The sequence below is a fragment of the Somniosus microcephalus genome, unplaced genomic scaffold (genome assembly GCF_052327205.1).
Source record: "Somniosus microcephalus isolate GS21.2 unplaced genomic scaffold, FLI_Smic_1.0 unresolved_chr7, whole genome shotgun sequence".
In the NCBI taxonomy this organism is placed as follows: Eukaryota; Metazoa; Chordata; class Chondrichthyes; order Squaliformes; family Somniosidae; genus Somniosus; species Somniosus microcephalus.
The window spans coordinates 12,599,222-12,624,290 of record NW_028225185.1 but is presented as its reverse complement, the minus strand read 5'-3'; the positions used below and the strand labels follow the sequence as shown (position 1 = coordinate 12,624,290).

Sequence of the window (25,069 nt, the reverse complement as noted above, 5' to 3'; positions counted from 1 at the left end):
ACCCCTCCCTATCTCTGTAACCCCCTCCAACCCCTACACCCCTCCCTATCTCTGTAACCCCCTCCAACCCCTACACCCCTCCCTATCTCTGTAACCCCCTCCAACCCCGACACCCCTCCCTATCTCTGTAACCTCCTCCAGCCCCAACACCCCTCCCTATCTCTGTAACCTCCTCCAGCCCCTACACCCCTCCCTATCTCTAACCCCCTCCAGCCCCTACACCCCTCCCTATCTCTATAACCTCCTCCAGCCCCTACACCCACTCCCTATCACTGTAACCTCCTCCAGCCCCTACACCCCTTCCCATCTCTGCAACCACCTCCAGCCCTACACCCCTCCCCATCTCTCTAACCTCCTCCAGCCCCTACACCCCTCCCTATCTCTGTATCCTCCTCCAGCCCTACACCCCTCCCTATCTCTGTAACCTCCTCCAACTCTCCCTGTCTCTGTAACCCCCTCCAGCCCCTACACCCCTCCCTATCTCTGTAACCTCCTCCAGCCCCCTACACCCCTCCCTATCTCTGTAACCTCCTCCAGCCCCTACACGCCTCCCTATCTCTATAACCTCCTCCAGCCCCTACACCCACTCCCTATCACTGTAACCTCCTCCAGCCCCTACACCCCTTCCCATCTCTGCAACCACCTCCAGCCCTACACCCCTCCCCATCTCTGTATCCTCCTCCAGCCCTACACCCCTCCCTATCTCTGTAACCTCCTCCAGCCCCTACACCCCTCCCTATCTCTGTAGCCTCCTCCAGCCCTACACCCCTCCCTATCTCTGTAACCTCCTCCAACTCTCCCTATCTCTGTAACCTCCTCCAGCCCCTACACCCCTCCCTATCTCTGTAACTTCCTCCAGCCCTACACCCATCCCTATCTCTGTAACCTCCTCCAGCCCTACACCCCTCCCTATCTCTGTAACCTCCTCCAGCCCCTACACCCCTCCCTATCTCTGTAACCTCCTCCAGCCCCTACACCCCTCCCTATCTCTGTAACCTCCTCCAGCCCTACACCCCTCCCTATCTCTGTAACCTCCTCCAGCCCCTACACCCCTTCCCGTCTCTATAACCTCCTCCAGCCCCTACACCCACTCCCTATCCCTGTAACCTCCTCCAGCCCCTACACCCCTCCCCATCTCTGTAACCTCCTCCAGCCCCTACACCCCTCCCTATCTCTGTAACCTCCTCCAGCCCTACACCCCTCCCTATCTCTAACCTCCTCCAGCCCTACACCCCTTCCCATCTCTGCAACCTCCTCCAGCCCTACACCCCTCCCTATCTCTGTAACCCCCTCCAGCCCCTACACCCCTCCCTATCTCTATAACCTCCTCCAGCCCCTACACCCCTCCCTATCACTGTAACCTCCTCCAGCCCCTACACCTCTTCCCATCTCTGCAACCACCTCCAGCCCTACACCCCTCCCCATCTCTCTAACCTCCTCCAGCCCCTACACCCCTCCCTATCTCTGTATCCTCCTCCAGCCCTACACCCCTCCCTATCTCTGTAACCTCCTCCAACTCTCCCTGTCTCTGTAACCCCCTCCAGCCCCTACACCCCTCCCTATCTCTGTAACCTCCTCCAGCCCCCTACACCCCTCCCTATCTCTGTAACCTCCTCCAGCCCCTACACCCCTCCCTATCTCTATAACCTCCTCCAGCCCCTACACCCACTCCCTATCACTGTAACCTCCTCCAGCCCCTACACCCCTTCCCATCTCTGCAACCACCTCCAGCCCTACACCCCTCCCCATCTCTGTATCCTCCTCCAGCCCTACACCCCTCCCTATCTCTGTAACCTCCTCCAGCCCCTACACCCCTCCCTATCTCTGTAGCCTCCTCCAGCCCTACACCCCTCCCTATCTCTGTAACCTCCTCCAACTCTCCCTATCTCTGTAACCTCCTCCAGCCCCTACACCCCTCCCTATCTCTGTAACTTCCTCCAGCCCTACACCCATCCCTATCTCTGTAACCTCCTCCAGCCCTACACCCCTCCCTATCTCTGTAACCTCCTCCAGCCCCTACACCCCTCCCTATCTCTGTAACCTCCTCCAGCCCCTACACCCCTCCCTATCTCTGTAACCTCCTCCAGCCCTACACCCCTCCCTATCTCTGTAACCTCCTCCAGCCCCTACACCCCTTCCCGTCTCTATAACCTCCTCCAGCCCCTACACCCACTCCCTATCCCTGTAACCTCCTCCAGCCCCTACACCCCTCCCTATCTCTCTAACCCCCTCCAGCCCTACACCCCTCCCTATCTCTGTAACCCCCTCCAACCCCTACACCCCTCCCTATCTCTGTAACCCCCTCCAACCCCTACACCCCTCCCTATCTCTGTAACCCCCTCCAACCCCGACACCCCTCCCTATCTCTGTAACCTCCTCCAGCCCCAACACCCCTCCCTATCTCTGTAACCTCCTCCAGCCCCTACACCCCTCCCTATCTCTAACCCCCTCCAGCCCCTACACCCCTCCCTATCTCTATAACCTCCTCCAGCCCCTACACCCACTCCCTATCACTGTAACCTCCTCCAGCCCCTACACCCCTTCCCATCTCTGCAACCACCTCCAGCCCTACACCCCTCCCCATCTCTCTAACCTCCTCCAGCCCCTACACCCCTCCCTATCTCTGTATCCTCCTCCAGCCCTACACCCCTCCCTATCTCTGTAACCTCCTCCAACTCTCCCTGTCTCTGTAACCCCCTCCAGCCCCTACACCCCTCCCTATCTCTGTAACCTCCTCCAGCCCCCTACACCCCTCCCTATCTCTGTAACCTCCTCCAGCCCCTACACCCCTCCCTATCTCTATAACCTCCTCCAGCCCCTACACCCACTCCCTATCACTGTAACCTCCTCCAGCCCCTACACCCCTTCCCATCTCTGCAACCACCTCCAGCCCTACACCCCTCCCCATCTCTGTATCCTCCTCCAGCCCTACACCCCTCCCTATCTCTGTAACCTCCTCCAGCCCCTACACCCCTCCCTATCTCTGTAGCCTCCTCCAGCCCTACACCCCTCCCTATCTCTGTAACCTCCTCCAACTCTCCCTATCTCTGTAACCTCCTCCAGCCCCTACACCCCTCCCTATCTCTGTAACTTCCTCCAGCCCTACACCCATCCCTATCTCTGTAACCTCCTCCAGCCCTACACCCCTCCCTATCTCTGTAACCTCCTCCAGCCCCTACACCCCTCCCTATCTCTGTAACCTCCTCCAGCCCCTACACCCCTCCCTATCTCTGTAACCTCCTCCAGCCCTACACCCCTCCCTATCTCTGTAACCTCCTCCAGCCCCTACACCCCTTCCCGTCTCTATAACCTCCTCCAGCCCCTACACCCACTCCCTATCCCTGTAACCTCCTCCAGCCCCTACACCCCTCCCCATCTCTGTAACCTCCTCCAGCCCCTACACCCCTCCCTATCTCTGTAACCTCCTCCAGCCCTACACCCCTCCCTATCTCTAACCTCCTCCAGCCCTACACCCCTTCCCATCTCTGCAACCTCCTCCAGCCCTACACCCCTCCCCATCTCTCTAACCTCCTCCAGCCCCTACACCCCTCCCTATCCCTGTAACCCGCTCCAGCCCTACACCCCTCCCTATCTCTGTCACCTCCTTCAGCCCTACACCCCTCCCTATCTCTGTAACCTCCTCCAGCCCCTACACCCCTCCCTATCTCTCTAACCCCCTCCAGCCCTACACCCCTCCCTATCCCTGTAACCTCCTTCAGCCCTACACCCCTCCCTATCTCTGTAACCTCCTCCAGCCCCTACACCCCTCCCTATCTCTAACCTCCTCCAGCCCCTACACCCCTCCCTCTCTGTAACCTCCTCCAGCCCTACTACCCTCCGTTAAACCAAGGCCCCGTCTGCTCTCTCAGGTGGACGTAAAAGATCCCACGGCATTATTTCGAAGAGCAGGGGAAGTTCTCCCCAGTGTCCTGGGGCCAATATTTATCCCTCAATCAAGGTAACAAAAACAGATGATCCGGTCATTACCACACTGCTGTTTGTGGGAGCTTGATGTGCGCAAATTGGCTGCTGCATTTCCCACATTACAACAGTGACTCCACTTCATCGACCGGTGGTCGTGAAAGGCGCTATATAAATGCAAGTCATTCTTTCTTATTAGGGATAACAATGGCAGTAGAAAAAAAGTGACGCAGATATCAGCAAGACAAAAATAGAATCCGTGTGGTTAGAGATAAAAGATAATAGCGGATCAATCACACACTAATAGGCGTAGTCTACAGCCCACCTAATAGGAGGAAGGGAGGTGGAGGAAGAAATTAGAGAAATGAGTAAAAAACTTAGAATAATCATGGGAGATTTCAACTACCCCGATATTAATTGGACAGAAGAGGTAGGTAAAGGGGATAAGGGAATGGGGTTCCTACAATGTGTACAGGACTCCTTTCTAACCCAATGTGTAAAAAGCCCAACAAGGGAGGATTCACTATTGGATCTAGTAATGGGGAATGAACCAGAGCAAATAAGAGAAGTAAAAGTAGGGGAACATCTAGGCAATAGTGACCATAATATTTTAAAATGATAATCGAGAAGGACATAATTATGACGTAAACCAGGTGAATAGATTGGAGAAAAGCTGATTTTGAGGGGCTGAGAATAGAACTTTGGGCGGGGGGGGGAGGAAATGGGCAACAATATTAGCAAACAATGATGTAGAACAGCAATGGGAAACATTTAAAACGGTGTTCAGCAGCATGCAGGAAGAATCTATTCCGCTAAAAGAAAAGAACAAACTAAACAATAATGAGACTCCATGGATGAATAAAGCCATAAGGGAATCATTAAGGGCAAGGAAAGAGGCATACATTAAGTACATAGACAGCAGGGGGTTGCATGATAAGGGAGAATACAAAGAGATTAGGAGAGAAGTCAAAAAACAATTGGGGAGGCAAAGAGGAACTATGAAATTAAATTATGAACATAAAACAAAAGTAAAATATTTTATAGGCACATCAATAAAAAATGGAAGATTGGGATGGGAATAGGGCCATTAAGAGATAGACAGGATAATACCACAGGTAACGATAGAGAGCAGGAATATTAAATAATTATTTTGCTTCAGTATTTACCAGGGAGATAGAAGAGGTGTACATGACATTGGATGATGAGATTAGTAATGAAAGAAGTGCATTTAAAATAAAAAGGGATGTATTAAATAAACTGATCAAAGAAAGATAAAACCCTTGGTCCGGATGGATTGCATCCACGCATTTTAAAAGAATCTAGGGATGAGATAGCAGAGGCATTATTTAATAATTCGTTAGAAAAAGGTGTAGTGCCAGAGGGCTGGCGGATAGCTAACATATTAATATTATATAAGGGGGATAGAACATGTCCAGGGAATTATAGATCAGTCAGCTTAACATCGCTGGTAGGAAAAATAATGGAATTCCTAGTAAAGGAGAAAATAGAAGAACATCTAGAAACCAAATATATAATGAATTATCAGCATGGATTTCAAAATGCTTGACCAACCTCATTGAATTTTTTGAAGAGGTAACAGAGAGAGTAGACAAGGGTACTGCAGTAGATGTAATTCATCTGGATTTTCAAAAGGCCTTCGATAAGGTATCCCATAATAGACTGATGAACAAGGTCTTGACAGGGTAGACGCCAAGAGGGAGCATAGTCTCAGAATAAGGGGTCGGCCATTTGGGACTGAGAGGAGGAATTTCTTTACTCTGAGGGCGGTGAATCTTTGGAATTCTCTACCCGAGGGCTGTGGGTGCTCAGTCGTCGAGTCTATTCAAGAATCAGATTGATAGATTTTTGGACTCTCGGGGAATCAAGGGATATGGCGGTCTGGCGGGAAAGTGGAGTTGAGGTTGAAGATCAACCACGATCTTACTGAATGGCAGAGCAGGCTCGAGGGGCTGTCTGGCCTACTCCTGTTCCTTTGTGACTGTGACAAAGGTAAACTATCCCTCCTCATCCTTCTTGACTTGTCTGCAGCCTTTGACAAGGTTGACCACTCCATCCTCCTCCAACACCTCTCCACCGTCGTCCAGCTGGGTGGGACTGCACTCGCCTGGTTCCATCCTTATCTATCTAATCGTAGCCAGAGAATCACCTGCAACGGCTTCTCTTCCCGCTCCCGCATCCTTACCTCTGGTGTCCCCCAAGGATCTATCCTTGGCCCCCTCCTATTTCTCATCTACATGCTGCCCCGTGATGACATCATCCGAAAACACTAGTCAGTTTTCACATGTACGCTGACGACACCCAGCTCTACCTCACCACCACTTCTCTTGATCCCTCCACGGTCTCTCAATTGCCAGACTGCCTGTCCAACATTCAGTGCCAGATGAGCAGAAATTTTCTCCCATTAAATATTGGGAAGACCGAAGCCATTGTTTTCGGTCCCCCGCCACAAACTCCATCCCTCTCTCTAACATCTGCCTGAGGCTGAACCACACTGTTCGCAACCTTGGTGTCATATCTAACCCTGAAATGAGTTTCCGACCACATATCCGCAGCATAACTAAGACTGCCTATTTCCACCCCTTGACATTCAATGGCATTACCATCACCAAATCCCCCACCATCAACATCCTGGGGGGTCACCATTGACCAGAAACTTAACTGGACCAGCCACATAAATACTGTGGCTACAAGAGCAGGTCAGAGGCTGGGTATTCTGCACGAGTGTCTCACCTCCTGACTCTCCAAAGCCTTTCCACCATCTACAAGGCACGAGCCAGGAGTGCGATGGAATACTCTCCACTTGCCTGGATGAGTGCAGCTCCAACAACACTCAAGAAGCTCGACACCATCCAGGACAAAGCAGCCCGCTTGATCGGCACCCCATCCACCACCTTAAATATTCACTCCCTCCACCACCGGCGTACCGTGGCTGCAGTGTGTACCATCTACAAGATGCACTGCAGCAACTCGCCAAAGCTTCTTCGGCAGCACCTCCCAAACCTGCCACCTCTTCCACCTAGAAGGACAAGGGCAGCAGGCGCATGAGAACACCACCTCCAAATCACACACCATCCTGACTTAGAATATCGCCATTCCTTCATCGTCGCTGGGTCAAAATCCTGGAACTCCCTACCGAACAGCACTTTGGGAGCACCTTCACCACACGGACTGCAGCGGTTCAAGGCAGCGGCTCACCACCACCTTCTCGAGGCCAATTAGGGGATGAGCAATAAATGCTGGCCATGCCAGCAACGCCCACATCCCATAAACAAAAAAAAACATACGCCCGTCTCCGGCCTTGCCTCAGCTCATCTGCTGCCGAAACCCTCCTCCATGCCTTTGTTACCTCTAGGCTTGACTATTCCAACACACTCCTGGCTGGCCTCCCACATTCCACCCTACGTAAACTTGAGGTCATCCAAAACTCAGCGGCCCGTGTTCTAACTCGCATCAAGTCCCGTTCACCCATCATCCTGTGCTCGCTGACCGCTATCGGCTCCTGGTTAAGCAACGCCTCGATTTCAAAATTCCCATCCTTGTTTGCAAATCCCTCCATGGCCCTCGCCCCTCCCCATCTCTGTAACCTGCTCCAGCCCCACCAGATCGCCGCGCTCCTCCAATTCTGGTCTCTTGAGCATCCCTGATTATAATCGCTCCACCATTGGCGGCCGTGCCTTCAGCTGCCGAGGGCCCGAGCTCTGGAATTCCCTCCCTAAACCTCTCCGCCTCTCTCTCCTCCTTTAAGACTCACCTTAAAACCGACCTCTTTGACCAAGCTTTTGGTCACCTGCCCAAATATCTCCTTATGTGGCTCGGTGTCAAATTTTTGTCTGATATTCGCTCCTGTGAAGCATCTTGGGACGTTTTACTAAGTTAAAGGCGCGGTATAAATACAAGTTGTCGCTGCTCCTATTTATGTTCTTAAATCCAAACCAATGGAAGTCCTTCAGACTCGGTCGCAGGCTTCTCGGTTGGCAATTTACTTCCTGGGTCAGAGCAGCTTGGTCCAATCGCACGCGACAAGAAGTCAGCAACTTGGCGCTTTCGATATGGTCCCGCATAATAGATTAGCATGTAAAGTTAAAGCACGTGGGATTGGAGGCAAGGTACTGACTTGGATAGAGAACTGGTTGGCAGACAGGAAGCAAAGAGTTGGAATAAACGGCTCTTTTTCCGAGTGGCAGGCGGTGACTAGTGGGGTACCGCAGGGATCGGTCCCAGGACCCCAGCTATTCACAATATATATTAATGATCTAGACAAGGGAACTAGATGTAATATCACCAAGTTTGCAGACGAGACAAAGCTGGGTGAGCTTGTGTGCTGTGAGGAGGATGCCGAGAAACTCCAGTGTGATTTGGACAGGTTGGGTGATTGGGCAGATGCAATATAACGTGGATAAATGCGAGGTTATCCACTTTGGTGGCAAAAACAGGAAGGCAGGTTATTATTTGAATGGCAATAGATTGGCAAAAGGGGAGGTGCAACGAGACCTGGGTGTCCTTGTGCACCAGTCGCTGAAGGTGCAGCAGGCGGTTAAGAAGGCAAATGGTATGTTGGCTTTCGTAGCGAGAGGGTTTAAGTACAGGAACAAGGATGTCTTGCTGCGTTTGTACAGGGCCTTGGTGAGACCACACCTAGAGTATTGTGTGCAGTTTTGGTCGCCTTATGAGGAAGGATGTTCTTGCCATGGAGGGAGTGCAGCGAAGATTCACCAGACTGATACCTGGGATGGCAGGAATGGCGTATGAGGAGAGATTGGGTCGATTGGGCTTATACTCGCTGGAGTTTAGATGAGAGGGGATCTCATTGAAACTTATAAAATTCTAACAGGACTAGACAGACTAGATGCAGGAAGGATGTTCCCGATGGCGGGGGAGTCCAGAACCAGGGGTCACAGTCTAAGGATAAGGGGTAGGCCACACCCCCCCCCCTTTAAGAAATAGGAGGAGTTGGCCATTTGGCCCCTCGAGCCTGCTCCACCATTCAATGGATCATGGCTGATCATCCAAATTCAGTACCCTGTCCCTGCTTTCTCCCCATATCCCTTGATCCCTTTCGCTTTAAGAAATATATCCAACTCCTTCTTGAATATATTTAATGAACTGGCCTCCATCGCTCTCTGTGGCAGAGAATTCCACAGGTTCACCACTCTCTGGGTGAAGAAATTCCTCCTCATCTCAGTCCTAAATGGCTTACCCCTTATCCTTTGACTGTGACCCCTGGTTCTGGACTCCCCCACCATCGGGAACATCCTTCCTGCACCTAGTCTGTCTAGGCCTGACAGAATTTTATAGGTTTCGATGAGATCCCCTCTCAATCTTCTAAACTCCAGTAAGTATAAGCCCAATCGACACAATCTCTCCTCATACGTTATTCCTGCCATCCCAGGTATCAGTCTGGTGAATCTTCGCTGCACTCCCTCCATGGCAAGAACATCCTTCCTCAGATAAGGCGACCAAAACTGCACACAATGCTCAAGGTGTGGCCTCACCAAGGCCCTGTACAACTGCAGCAAGACATCCTTGCTCCTGTACTCGAATCCTCTCGCTACGAAGGCCAACATACCATTTGCCGCCTTAACCGCCTGCTGCACCTGCATGCTTACCTTCAGCGACTGGTGCACAAGGACACCCAGGTCTTGTTGCACTTCCCCTTCTCCCAATCTATTGCCATTCAGATAATAATCTGCCTTCCTGTTTTTGCCACCAAAGTGGATAACCTCGCATTTATCCACGTTATACTGCATCTGTCCAATCACCCAACCTGTCCAAATCATACTGGAGTTTCTCGGCATCCTCCTCACAGCACACACGCCCACCCAGCTTTGTGTCGTCTGCAAAGCTGGAGATATTACATCTAGTTCCCTCGTCTAGATCATTAATATATATTGTGAATAGCTGGGGTCCTAGCTGGCCCACATAAAGGTTTCTCGCATATGTCGACCACTGACGGCGCTCAGAGAGAGGCAGCAAGCCCAAGCAATGTTCCCTTGTAAGCTGCGTTTGTTCTGCGCAGGGCCTGTTGCTTTCAATGCACAGTCCCTTCAAATTTCTGCGCAGACAGTATAAAAGCCAGTGAGTAGCATGTGCTGGACCTTTCCCACTACTACTGGCCTTGGAGGGAGTGCAGCGCAGGTTTACCAAAATGATAGCCGGACTCCAAGGGTTAAGTTACGAGGAGAGATTACACAAACTAGGGTTGTATTCCCTGGAATTTAGACGGTTAAGGGGCGAACTGATCGAAGTTTTCAGGATATTAAGGGGAACTGAGAGAGAGAAACTATTTCCGCTGGTTGGGGAGTCTAGGACTAGGGGGCAGAGTCTAAAAATTAGAGCCAGACCTTTCAGGAGTGAAGTTAGGAAACACTTCTACACACAAAGGGTGGTAGGAGTTTGGAACTCTCTTCCGCAAACAGCAATTGATGCTGGGTCAATTGTTAATTTTAAATCGGAGATTGATAGCTTTCTGTTAACCAAAGGTATTAAGGGATATGGGCCAAAGGCGGGTAGATGGAGTTAGGTCACAGATCAGCCATGATCTCATTGAATGGCGGAGCGGGCTCGAGGGGCTGAATGGCCTCCTCCTGTTCCTATTCTGTGCGGCCGCGCGCACCTTATTGGGAACACTGATCCCAAGCCCAGCTACAGGAAACTTGGGTTTATCCGGAGGTTAACTGTCCGGAATGCTCGATCCACCGGCAAAAATCAGGAGCCGTTTCGTTAGGTTTTTTTCTTTTCGTTGCTTTTTCTTCACCAGTCAGGCTCTGCAAGGTCTCGCTGAAGCTGTTGCTTAGCTACAGAGACGCTTGCAAGGTACGGCCGACTGTTTAGAAGCTGTTAAGCAACAGGGTTTGTTGCCAGATACGGAGCTCAATGTTTTAACATTAGCGCTGGTTTGTCCGGCAGTTTTGAGGGGACGGCAACAGCTCGGCCCTGTCAGTGCCGGATAGCACAAAGTTTCCTGTATATATAGAAACAGAATGGCGATTTGGGAAATATCCCTCTCTGTGACTGGAGTCTTCCCTCACCAGAGGGAAATTAAGCCATCCCAATGCCTTTCTGTGACACACTGGCACTCGTGGACAGGACTAAATTAAAGCTGTTCCATTTTTACTCAAGCTTCCTCTTATGGAAACTAAATTATGGTATTTACAAAACCGCAGCCAAGAGAATAGAAAGTGTAAACAAGCAGAAGAATAATGAAATTCCCACAGTAAAAGTAGAACGTCCGTGATGGTGGAAGACATAGAAAATACTTAGAATTTACAGCACGGGAAAAAATGACTCACATTTCTCCAGCACCTTTCACAACCTCAGGACGTCCCAAAGTGCTTTACAGCCAATGAAGTACTTTTTTTGAAGTGTGGTCACTGTTGTAATGTAGGAAACGCGGCAGCCAATTTGCGCACAGCAAGCTCCCACAAACAGCAATGTAATAATGACCAGATCATCTGTTTTTTAGTGATGTTGGTTGAGGGATAAATATTGGACCCAGGACACCGGGGAGAACTCCCCCCTGCTCTTCTTCCAATAGTGGCCGTTGGATCTTTTACATCCACCCGAGAGGGCAGACGGGGCCTCGGTTTAATGTCTCATCCAAAAGACGACACCTCCGACAGTGCGGCGCTCCCTCAATACTGCCCCTCCGACAGTGTGGCGCTCCCTCAGTACCGCCCCTCCGACAGTGCGGCGCTCCTTCAGTACCGCCCCTCCGACAGTGCGGCGCTCCCTCAGTACCGCCCCTCCGACAGTGCGGCGCTCCTTCAGTACCGCCCCTCCGACAGTGAGGCGCTCCCTCAGTACCGCCCCTCCGACAGTGCGGCGCTCCCTCAGGACTGCCCCTCCGACAGTGCAGCGCTCCTTCAGTACAGGCACTGAGAGCGCCGCCCTGGATTATGGGCTTAAGTCCCTGGAGTGGGACTCGAACCCACAACCTTCTGACTCAGAGGCAAGGGTGCCACCCCGAGCCATTGACAGAAACAGGCCCAACTGCTCCGTGCCGGTGTTTCTGCTCCACACCAGCCTCCTCCCAACCCTCTTCATCTCACCCCATCAGCATATCCTCCTATTCCTTTCTCCCTCATGCGTTTATCCAGCTTCCCATTAAATGCATCTATGCTCATCGCCTCAACTACTACATGCTATGGCTCAGTGGGTAGCACTCTTGCCCGAGACAGAAGGTCATGGGTTCGAGCCCCACTCCAGGGACTCGAGCCCATAACCTAGGCTGGCACTCCCAGTGCAGTACTGAGGGAGCGCCGCACTGTCGGAGGGGCGGTACTGAGGGAGCGCCGCACTGTGGGAGGGGCGGTACTGAGGGAGCGCCGCACCGTGGGAGGGGCGGTACTGAGGGAGCGCCGCACCGTCGGAGGGGCGGTACTGAGGGAGCGCCGCACCGTCGGAGGGGCGGTACTGAGGGAGCGCCGCACCGTCGGAGGGGCGGTACTGAGGGAGCGCCGCACCGTCGGAGGGGCGGTACTGAGGGAGCGCCGCACCGTCGGAGGGGCGGTACTGAGGGAGCGCCGCACCGTCGGAGGGGCGGTACTGAGGGAGCGCCGCACCGTCGGAGGGGCGGTACTGAGGGAGCGCCGCACCGTCGGAGGGGCGGTACTGAGGGAGCGCCGCACCGTCGGAGGGGCGGTACTGAGGGAGCGCCGCACCGTCGGAGGGGCGGTACTGAGGGAGCGCCGCACCGCCGGAGGGGCGGTACTGAGGGAGCGCCGCACTGTCTGAGGTGCCGTTTTTCGAAGGAGACGTTAAACCGAGGCCCCGTCTGCTCTCGGGTGGATGTAAAAGATCTTGCGGCCACTGTTGGAAGAAGAGCAGGGGGAGTTCTCCCCGGTGTCCTGGGCCAATATTTATCCCTCAACCAACATCACTAAAACAGATTATCTGATTATCACATTGCTGTTTGTGGGAGCTTGCTGTGCACTAATTGGCTGCCGCGTTTCCGATATTACAACAGTCACACTTCAAAAAAAGTACCTCATTGGCTGTAAAGCGTTCTGGGACATCCTGAGGTCGTGAAAGGCGGCGTAGAAATGAGCGTCTTTCTTTTTTATCTAGCCTCCCCTTAAATGCATCTATACTAATCGCCTCAGCCACTCCCTGTGGCAGCGAGTTCCACATTCTCACCACTCTCTGGGTAAAGAAGTTTCTCCTGAATTCCCCATTAGATTTACTGGTGACTTGTCTTGTATTGATGGCCACTGGTTTCAGACATTGATCCAGTACAAACCTTACAATAGTGGAAAGGCCAGTGACTGACAGAGCGAGGCCCAGAAATCTGTTAACTGACTCCTGTCAACGAGGCCTGGGTGTCCTTGTGCACCAGTCACTGAAGGTAAGCATGCAGGTGCAGCAGGCGGTTGAGGAGGCAAATGGTATGTTGGCCTTCGTAGCGAGAGGGTTCGAGTACAGGAACAAGGATGTCTTGCTGCAGTTGTACAGGGCCTTGGTGAGACCACACCTTGAGTATTGTGTGCAGTTTTGGTCTGAGGAAGGATGTTCTTGCCATGGAGGGAGTGCAGTGAAGATTCACCAGACTGATCCCTGGGATGGCAGGAATGACGTACGGAGAGAGATTGGGTCGATTGGGCTTATACTTGCTAGAGTTTAGAAGAATGAGAGGGGATCTCATTGAAACTTATAAAATTCTAACAGGACTAGACAGACTGGATGCAGGAAGGATGTTCCCGATGGTCGGGGAGTCCAGAACCAGGGGTCACAGTCTAAGGATAAGGGGTAGGCCATTTAGGACAGAGATGAGGAGGAATTTCTTCACCCAGAGAGTGGTGAACCTGTGGAATTCTCTACCACAGAAGGCAGTTGAGGCCAATGCATTAAATATATTCAAGAAGGAGTTGGATATATTTCTTAAGGCTAAAGGGATCAAGGGATATGGGGAGAAGGCAGGGACAGGGTACTGAATTTGGATGATCAGCCATGATCTCATTGAATGGCGGAGCGGGCTCGAGGGGCCGAATGGCCGACTCCTGCTCCTATCTTCTATGTTGACTCAACTCATAGGATTAAACCTGAAAGATACTTGTACATACCAAAATATAGGCATTTTCCGACAACTGCAGAATCATACGTTTGATAGGCACTGTATCCGACAACCTACCCATTATTTCCGGGATTTAAATTTTCAGAGGCATGCCTGGTTCTGCAAGGCTACTCAAATCATGCACGCCGGTTAGAATTTAGCTGGAGATATTAAGTATAAAATAAAGGGTTGATGTTTTGTTATTTTGTGGAAAGTGGAAATCCTCCCCAGAAACATTCAGACTTCCACTCAATAACCACGTGGGCTCTCCAAGTGGGAGGGTGTGAAATGCACAGTGTGCTGCGGTCATGAATCATACACCATCTTGTATTTACACAGCGCCTTTAACGCAGTACAACGTCCCAGGGCGCTTCACAGGAGCGATTATCAGACAAAATTCGACATCGAGCCACATAAGGAGAAGACCAACCCTGCCTTCAGCGTGCCAGTGCAGCCTTCGGTCGCCTGAGGAAGAGAGTGTTTGAAGACCAGGACCTCAAACCCGGCACCAAGCTCATGGTCTGCAGGGCAGCAGTGATACCCGCCCTGCTGTATGCTTCAGAGACATGGACCATGTACAGCAGGCACCTCAAAGCACTGGAGAGGTACCACCAATGCTGCCTCTGCAAGATCCTGCAAATCCATTGGCAGGATAGGCGCACCAACGTCAGTGTTCTCGCTCAGGCCAACATCCCCAGCATCGAAGCTCTGACCACGCTCGATCAGCTCCGATGGACGGGCCACATCGTCCGCATGCCCGATACGAGACTCCCAAAACAAGCGCTCTACTCGGAGCTCCGGCACGGCAAGAGAGCCCCAGGTGGGCAGAGGAAACGCTTCAAGGACACCCTCAAAGCCTCCTTGGAAAAAGTGCAACGTCCCCACCGACACCTGGGAATCCCTGGCCCAAGACCGCACAAAGTGGAGGAGAAGCATCCGGGAAGGCGCCGAACACCGAGTCTTTTCGTCGGGAGCAAGCGGAAGCCAAGCGCAGGCAGCGCAAGGAGCGCACGTCAACCCAAGCACCCCACCCACCCGCCCCTTCAACCACCGTCTGCCCCACCTGTGACAGAGACTGTAGGTCCCGCATCGGACTCATCAGTCACCTGAGAACTCATTTTTAACGTGGAAGCAAATCATCCTCGGTTCCGAGGGACTGCCTAAGAGAGAAGAGGTCAAAGAGGTAGATTTTAAGGAGCATCTTAAAGGATGAGAGAGAGGCGGAGAGGTTTAGGGAGGGAATTCCAGAGCTCAGGGCCCAGGCGGCTGAAGGCACGGCCGCCAATGGCGGAGCGATGGAAATCGGAGGGATGCGCAAGTGGCCGGAATTGGAGGAGCGCAGAGATCTGGGAGGGGTGTAGGGCCAGAGGTCTCGAGTCCGTGCTGAGCTAACGAGTTTCACCTAAGCAACACTTGCAGGGGCTGCTATGCCTGCGTTCGGCAGGGACTGACATCTCATAATACCGAAGACACTCGTTGTCCAGCAACACAAAGAATGGGCATTTGGGGAGCCTCTCCAATTTTAGAACTCTCCCTCACCGCACGCCCCCGACCAACAGGTGAAAGGAGGAAATAATTGTCCCCTTAATTAACAAGTTGCATTTATACAGCAACCTTAGCGCAGTCAAACGTCCCAAGGCGCTTCACAGGAGCGATTATCAAACAACCACAGGAAACTTTGTGCTATCCGGCACCGAGCTGTTGCCGTCCCATCAAAACTGCCGGACAAACTAGCGCTAATGTTGAAACATACGGCGATTTTGAGCTCCGTATCTGGCAACAAACCCTGTTGCTTAGCTTCTAAACAGTCGGCCGTACCTTGCGAGCGTCTCTGTAGCTTAGCAACAGCTTCAGCGAGACCTTGCAGAGCTTGGCTGGTGAAAAAAAATTAACGGAAAGAAAAAAAAAACTAACGAAACGGCTCCTGATTTTTGCCGGTGGCTCGAGCATTTAGCCTCCAGATAAACCAAAGTTTCCTGTAATTGGCACCGAGCCACATAGATATTGGGACAGGCTTGGTCAACGAGGTCGGTTTTAGGGAGCGTATTAAAAAGGAGAGAGCGAGAGGGGCGGAGAGGCCCAGAGCAGAGTCCGCTGACACGATGAAACAGCGAAACACTTTCCTCCCCCTCCGCCCCCCCCGACTATCCACAGCCAAAGTGGCAGGAGGCAGCGTTCCTCAAGAATATTCTGACCCGCTAAGCGTTTGCAAGGTTCTACCCAGAGCTTAGAGGTGTCCCGAGCACCTAATCAGTGAAGCAAAGACCTGGGACAGGATTGCATACCCACTCTCAGTGGAGGCACCGTGCTTGCTGTGGGATTATGCACAGTGGCAGAGGGGAAAAAAAACAATTATTAGGGCGCAGGTTGGGGGAGGAGGGACGAGTCCCCGAGTCATGTGAGAAAAACAATGCCTTTTTTTCTGCACTTTCGTGGAGCTTATGGGGCAAATCTCTCGCTCTCTCTCTCTGATATACTGCAGCAAGCCAAACACCTTAAACATTCACTCCCTCCACCACCGGCGTACCGTGGCTGCAGTGTGGACCGTCTACAAGATGCACTGCAGCAACTCGCCAAGGCTTCTTCGGCAGCACCTCCCAAACCCGCGGCCTCTTCCATCTCGAAGGACAAGGGCAGCAGGCGTGTGGGAACACCACCACCTCCAAGTTCCCCTCCAAGTCACACACACCATCCTGACTTGGAAATATATCGGGCCGTTCCTTCATCGTCGCTGGGTCAAAATCCTGGAACTCCCTCCCTAACAGCACTGTGGGAGCACCTTCACCACACGGACTGCAGCGGTTCAAGAAGGCGGCTCACCGCCACCTTCTCAAGGGGGATTAGGGATGGGCAATAAATGCCGGCCTTACCAGTGACGCCCACATCCCAGGAACGAATAAAATAAAAATGTCCTGAAAAGGAATAGCGGCTGGGGAAGGGAGAGGTCGAGGGGGGGGAAAACAAAAAGGGAATGTGTACAACTCGGAAGGAAATCACCTTGGACACTGTGGTAAACCACTGTTTGTATTCCTGTTTGTCCTGTTTGTATTCCACTGTGTACATGCCTGGACATGCCTCGGCTGACTCCTCCCACAGGTCCTAGTATAAAGGTGACTGCTCCCCAGCCCTTGGTATCCTGGACCGGTCGACCACTCGAGGCAGACCTCCATTCTGTTGTTAATAAAAGCCTTTGGTTACTCTTCTAACTCTCAGTCTTTTATGAGTAATTGATAGCGCATCAGACACCCGACAAGAAATTAACTGGCTCGCTGGCATTTTAAGGAGGATGGGCAGGAACACCCAGGTCCAGGATTGAAAGGTTAGGCTCCAGGTATACTCCTGCAGGACTCAGGTATCAGACACTAACACAGACGAAATCTGCTGCCGTTTGCGGGTTGAATCACAAATTCAGGTACGCAGCGAGACGGGGAGGATAAATGCAGGGCATCAGAACAGGGCGACGCCAAGACAGCGTGGCCCGACGGGTTGGCAGCTCGTTTCTCCTCCTCGGGTTCAAAGCTTGCTTCTGCTCTTCACCAAGGGTAGCCATTTGGGGCCAACCAGATCGAAGCCCAGGCCGTGTCACAAGAACATAAGAATTGAGGAGCAGGAGTCGGCCACTCGAGCCTGCGCCGCCATTCAATGAGATCATGGCTGATCATCGACCTCAACTCCACTTTCCCGCCCGATCCCTCAATTCCCCGAGAGTCCAAAAATCTCTCGATCTCGGCCTTGAATATACTCAACGACTGAGCCTCCACAGCCCTCTGGGGTAGAGAATTCCAAAGATTCACCACCCTCTGAGTGAAGAAATTCCTCCTCATCTCAGTCCAAAATGGCCGACCCCTTATCCTGAGACTGTGACCCCTGGTTCTAGACTCCCCAGCCAGGGGGAAACATCCTCCCTGCATCTACCCAGTCAATCCCCTTAAGAATTTGATACGTTTTCAATGAGATCACCTCTCATTCTTCTAAACTCCAGAGAGTATCGGCCCATTCTACACAATCTCTCCTCATAGGACAGCCCTCTCATCCCAGGAATCAATCTAGTGAACCTTCGTTGCACCGCCTCCAAGGCAAGTATATCCTTCCTTAGATAAGGAGACCAAAACTGTGCCCAGTACTCCAGGTGTGGTCTCACCAAGGCCCTGTACAATTGGAGCAAGACTTCCTCACTCTTATACTCCAACCCCCTTGCAATAAAGGCCAACATGCCATTCGCCTTCCGAATTGTCAGTTCCAAAGCTGTGGAATAAATTGCAACGCAAGAATGACTGATAGGGAAAGCATCTCTCAAGTAATGTATATTCACCACAATGTTCGATTCTTCGAGCATCACAGGTTGAAGGAGACAACAACTTGTATTTATATAGCGCCTTCATCACAGTAAAACGTCCCACGACGCTTCACAGGAGTATTATAAGACAAAACATTTGCCACCGAGCCACATAAGGAGATATTAGGACAGGTGATCAAAAGCTGGGTCAAAGAGGTTGGTTTTAAGGAGCGTCTTAAAGGAGGAGAGAGAGGCGGAGAGGTTTAGGGAGGGAATTCCAGAGCTCGGGGCCCAGGCGGCTGAAGGCACGGCCGCCAATGGTGGAGCGATGGAAATCGGGGGGATGCTCAAGAGGCCAGAATTGGAGGAGCGCAGATATCTCGGAGGGTTGTGGGGCTGGTGGAGGTTACAGAGATAGGGAGAGGGGGCGAGGAGGCCGTGGAGGGATTTGAAAACAAGGGTGAGAATTTTGAAATCGAGGTGCTGCTTAACCGGGAGCCAATGTAGGTCAGCGAGCACGGAGAGATGGGCGAACGGGACTCGGTGCGAGTTAGGACACGGGCAGCCGAGTTTTGGATCACCTCCAGTTTACGTAGGGTAGAATGTGGGAGGCCAGCCAGGAGTGCGTTGGAATAGTCAAGTCTAGAGGTAACAAAGGCATGGGTGAGGGTTTCAGCAGCAGATGTGCTGAGGCGGGGCGGAGATGGGCGATGTTACTGAGGTGGAAACAGGCGGTCTTAGTTACGCTGCTGATGTGTGGTCGGAAGCTCATTTCAGGGTCAAATGTGACACCAAGGCTGCGAACAGTGTGGTTCAGCCTCAGTCAGCAAGGGGGAAATGGGAACAGGGCGGGAACATGAAATCAACACCAACCTGGCATGGTTTGAGCAGAACTGAATATTTCTATTTCACTGTAAAAACTTACATACAAACTCAAAGGAATAGCCACACCGATGCCCACTGCGGGCACATGTACAGGGGCTTCGAACTGGCCAGGGGAACAATCTAATCGTGACAGTGGGTGGCACTCGCGCCTCTGGGTCAGAGGGTTGTGAGTTCAAGCCCCACTCCAGAGACTTGAGCACAAAAATGTAGGCCGACACTCCCAGTGCAGTACTGAGGGAGCGCCGCACTGTCGGAGGGGCGGTACTGAGGGAGCAGCGCGCTGTCGGAGGGGCGGTACTGAGGGAACGCCGTACTGTCGGAGGGGCGGTACTGAGGGAGCGCCGCACTGGCGGTACTGAGGGAGCGCCGCACTGTCGGAGGGGCGGTACTGAGGGAGCGCCGCACTGTCGGAGGGGCGGCACTGAGGGAGCGCCGCACTGTCGGAGGGGCGGCACTGAGGGAGCGCCGCACTGTCGGAGGGGCGGCACTGAGGGAGCGCCGCACTGGCGGTACTGAGGGAGCGCCGCACTGTCGGAGGGGCGGTACTGAGGGAGCGCCGCACTGGCGGAGGGGCGGTACTGAGGGAGCGCCGCACTGGCGGAGGGGCGGTACTGAGGGAGCGCCGCACTGTCGGAGGGGCGGTACTGAGGGAGCGCCGCACTGTCGGAGGGGCGGTACTGAGGGAGCGCCGCACTGTCGGAGGGGCGGTACTGTGGGAGCGCCGCACTGTCGGAGGGGCGGTACTGAGGGAGCGCCGCACTGTCGGAGGGGCGGTACTGAGGGAGCACCGCACTGTCGGAGGGGCGGTACTGAGGGAGCGCCGCACTGTCAGAGGGGCGGTACTGAGGGAGCGCCGCACTGTCGGAGGGGCGGTACTGTGGGAGCGCCGCACTGTCGGAGGGGCGGTACTGTGGGAGCGCCGCACTGTCGGAGGGGCGGTACTGAGGGAGCGCCGCACTGTCGGAGGGGCAGTACTGAGGGAGCGCCGCACTGTCGGAGGGGCGGTACTGAGGGAGCGCCGCACTGTCGGAGGGGCGGTACTGTGGGAGCGCCGCACTGTCGGAGGGGCGGTACTGAGGGAGCGCCGCACTGTCGGAGGGGCAGTACTGAGGGAGCGCCGCACTGTCGGAGGGGCGGTACTGAGGGAGCGCCGCACTGTCGGAGGGGCGGTACTGAGGGAGCGCCGCACTGTCGGAGGGGCGGTACTGTGGGAGCGCCGCACTGTCGGAGGGGCAGTACTGAGGGAGCGCCGCACTGTCGGAGGGGCAGTACTGAGGGAGCGCCGCACTGTCGGAGGGGCGGTACTGTGGGAGCGCCGCACTGTCGGAGGGGCGGTACTGAGGGAGCGCCGCACTGTCGGAGGGGCGGTACTGAGGGAGCGCCGCACTGTCGGAGGGGCGGTACTGAGGGAAGGCCGCACTGTCGGAGGGGCGGTACTGAGGGAGCGCCGCACTGTCGGAGGGGCGGTACTGTGGGAGCGCCGCACTGTCGGAGGGGCGGTACTGAGGGAGCGCCGCACTGTCGGAGGGGCGGTACTGAGGGAGCGCCGCACTGTCGGAGGGGCGGTACTGAGGGAGCGCCGCACTGTCGGAGGGGCGGTACTGTGGGAGCGCCGCACTGTCGGAGGGGCGGTACTGAGGGAGCGCCGCACTGTCGGAGGGGCGGTACTGAGGGAGCGCCGCACTGTCGGAGGGGCGGTACTGAGGGAGCGCCGCACTGTCGGAGGGGCGGTACTGAGGGAAGGCCGCACTGTCAGAGTTGCCGTCAATCGGAAGAGACGTTAAACCGAGTCCCCGTCTGCTCTCTCAGGCGGACGTAAAAGATCCCGCGGCCATTATTTCGAAGAAGAGCAGGAGGGGAGTTCTCCCCGGTGTCCTGGGGCCAATATTTACCCTTCAATCAACATCACTAAAAAAACACAGATGATCTGGTCGTTACCACATTGCGGTTTGTGGGAGCTTGCTGTGCGCAAATTGGCTGCCGCGTTTCCTACATTACAAAACTTTAAAAAAGACTTCATTGTCAGTAAAGCGCTTTGGGACGTCCGGAGGCGCTGGAGAAATGCTTTGCGCACCCCAAGACAAATGGGTGGCAGTTGCAATATAATAGCACCCTTAAGAGAAAATGGTGGCTTAAAAACATGTTAGGGACACAGGTTGACTGCTTGCAGACTGTTAAAACGAGCACAGCAGAATATGCTTTACAGGGCGCTTGCAACAGTTCAATTAAGTCGAGGAACTGGCAAAAAGCACCTCTGCACAGTGGGCTGTTTCGCTTTGCGAAAAAAAACAGCTCAGGTTAAAAGTTTTTTGGAGCAGAATCTATCTAGACAGAGAGAGAGAGATGCACAGAACAAAGCCCGGCGCCACACAAACAGTCTCCAGACTGAATACGTGCGCTTTTTTGAAGTTACTGAAAAAAAAATGAACGGGTTAAATAAAAAGTTAAGAACACACAAACAAAGTTGCTTTTTGTGTGTATGCGTGGCTGCATACTGTTGCACGTTTTTTCCGGGGCGATGCATGTTCACAAGGACAAGATTTTTTAACTCAGTGAAAAGCATGCGGTTCGGTCACAGGCGACAAAGAAAAATGACGGAATTGAATGCAGAATAAATTCCAGAGGAGAAGAAAAAGGGAGAATGCACATTTAACACACACACACACACATTATAAATAAAAAATGCAGCTCGTTAATTCCATCAAAAGCGACTAGCATATCATAAAAAAATAAAAATACAGCTAGATAATTCCATCACAAGTTTTACTCACATATATATTGAGCACGTTTGACAATCTCGGCATGTTTGAAACAGAATTCTATACACACAAACACACACATTCGCAAATAAATGTAACAGTCAACCTTCCCCCACACAGGAGGTGCAAAACACAATCCTTGCACTAATGCAAATCCCTCCGACATTTAGATATACAGATTTATATGCATATAGATTTTGGACAGGAATATTTTGCACTGTGCCTATAGATTTGGCATTAATGCATAGAAAATTTGGACAGCAATATTTTGCACTATGCATATAGATTTTGCATGGATGCATAGAGATTTTGGACAGCAATATTTTGCGCTGTGCATATAGATTTTGCATCGATGCATATAGATTTAGGACAGCAATATTTTGCACTATGCATATAGATTTTGCATTAAGGCAGAGATATTTTGGTCAGCAATATTTTGCCTTATGCATATAGATTTTGCATTGCTGCATATAGATTTTGGACTGGAACATCTTGCACCGTGCCTACATATTTTGCATTGATGCAGAGAGATCCTGGACAGGAATATTTTGCATCATGCATATAGATTTTTTGCATTTATGCCTATATAAAGGCATAAATGCTTTTGCAACTGTCTGATTTGTTTTGTTCTCCTCTCACAAACAACAAACATCAAAATAAGCAGCCTTACCCACAGCAATCTTTCCCCCCCCCCCCACCCACCCACCCCACTTAAACCAAACCTAAACTCTGTTGGTATTATGAAGCTGCCGATATTTAGCTTCCTCTTTCTGTTCTGTAGAGTTCAAAAAAACAGGGGGCCTAGCTGTAAAGGCGACAGGACGTCGATTTACACTCAAATTCCACACACACCCACCCAAAAATATATATATATATAATATATACACACACACACAGACAGACAGACACAAACTCTTAAACCCAAAATGCCATTTTAAAAAATAAAGAAGGTTTATCTTTTAACTAAGGAAAGGTTGAAAGGGGGTAAAGGAAAAACAAAAACCCTTTAAAAAATAAATCCCTTCCTTCAGTCTCACTAGGCGAGCCCTAGGCTTCAGGCCTGGCTGCTAGGCCACAAAAGAAGCCTTTTTTATTTTTTTTTTGAAGAGATAATAATTTTTTTTTGAGGGTGAGTTTAACAAAAGCCCCCTTTTGGAGGGGGGGGCGCTTATTTTAAAACAACAGCCTCCAGGGGTAAAGAAGGAAAGGGGAAGAATTTGAAGGAAATTTTTTTTTTATATAAAGGGAAAATTTACCCATCCCCCCAAAAAAGGAGGGTCTCATTGTTCAATAAAATGGAGGAGAAGGAGCTTTAATGATATTTAATGCACAGAAGATTAAAAAATTGGGAGAGGAAGGGGGTAAAATGGAGGATTTCCCCCTTTTTTTGATCGTCCATTGTAATGATTTCTTCTATCAAAGCAGGCTTCTTATTTTTTTTTTCTCAGATTGTTATTGTTAAATATAAAAGGGGCGATGATTTTTTTTAAATGAAGCACTCACACACACACAAGACAAACTTTACCTGCTCTCCCTCTCTCAGTCCACACACTGCACTAAAACACACGCACACAAACACCCCCCCCAACCCCCCCGTCACCTGACCCGGCCCAGCGCCGCTTCACCTCCGCCCCGGTCACCGCCGCCATCTTGGGGACCCTCCTCGACGTCACCACTTTTTAAAAAAAAAATATTTTCTCTTTCCCTTCCCTCAACTGTCCCCCCCCCCCACCCCGCCACTAATTCGATTTAATATTTTTTTATATATTAGTAATTATTATTTTAATTTAAGTTCACCTCTCCCTAAAAAAAATCTTAGCTGCCGTCACGTGATCTGGGCCGCTCTCCCTCCCTCCTCGGCGCCATTTTGATTCCTCTGACGTCACCACTTTTTAAAAAGTTGATTTTCTCTTTCCCTTCCCTCCCCTCCCACCCCCTCAGTTCGGTTTAATATTTTTAAAAATTGTAAATTAATATTTCAATTTAAGTTCATCTCTCCCCCCCTCCCCTTCATTTTTAAAAAAAATTCTGAGCTACCGTCACGTGATCTGGGCCGCTCTCCCTCCCCTTCCTCGGCTTCACTTCGCCGCCGCCATTTTGATTCCCCTGACGTCATCACTTTTGAAAATTAAAAAAATATTTATTTTCTCTCCTTTCCCCTCATCACCACTACCTTCAATTTAAATAAATTGTTCGATTTTACCATGTTTAAAAAAAAAAATTCAATTTAAGTTCGCCTCCTTTTTTAAATTTAGCCTCTGTCACGTGATCCGGGCCTTTCAGCCTCCCTCGCTGCCGCCATTTTGATTCAGCCAACGTCATCCATTTTTTTCTATCTTTTCCCCCCCTCACCACCTTCAATTCTTTTTTTTAATATATATCGCTGTTTATTTAAAAAATAACATTAATATTATTCCAATTTTAGTACTCCCCCTCCCTCCTTTGTTAAAGTCTTAGCGGCTGTCACGTGATCCGGGACTTCCCCACCCCCCAAAATTCGGCTTCCCTCGAAACGCCGCCATTTTGATCCCCCTGACGTCATCCATTTTTTACCAAAAAAGCATTGATTTTCCTCTCCCCTCGCCACTACCCTCATTTTCTGACATCATTCGATTTATTATTTTTTTTAAATAATTTATTCCGACCCATATACCCCCTCATTTTATTGATGTTGTTGGCTTAGCAGCTGTCACGTGATCCGGGCTTCCCCCTCGGCGCGCCGCCATTTTGTTTTGCCCTTTTCCTCAAAAAAATACACAAAATGCATAAAAATAACATCCACGTCAAGCAGATTTGCAACCCCAATCATCTTCGACGTGATTTGTTCGGAGCGAGTAAATAAAACTGCTCTGAGTCTCCCTGTATGTGTGTGTTGCCCATTCATAACATTTGCCATTTCCCCCTTTCCTCTCTCTCGGCTTTTGCCGAGCTGCACCCGGACCGACCGCCGGGACGTTCCGATCATCTCCGGAAACTGCCGAAGCCACCCTTGAACGACTTTTGAAAAGAAAATGATATCAAATTCACAATTTTGACAACCTGATAAACGTCCTCGTTGATGCAGCGGCTCATTAAAAATTTTAAAAAGCGATTTCGAAAAAAAAAATTAGAAGGCAAAACAAAGACCCGGCCGGAAATTCACGAGTGTTTCCGAAGAGG

The 25,069-nt window shown here is 51.6% G+C and overlaps 1 protein-coding gene across 1 annotated transcript in view; it reads right to left on the bottom strand.

Annotated features, from left to right (window-relative positions):
• The window catches only part of LOC147086544 (ubiquitin-associated protein 2-like), a 149,423-nt gene extending 125,921 nt beyond the window's left edge, over nucleotides 1-23,502 (bottom strand). Inside the window, 1 exon segment of the mRNA XM_085978268.1 lies at nucleotides 23,436-23,502. The gene's annotated coding sequence lies outside the window, so the exon portion shown is untranslated.
• Nucleotides 23,503-25,069: the final 1,567 nt, after the last annotated feature.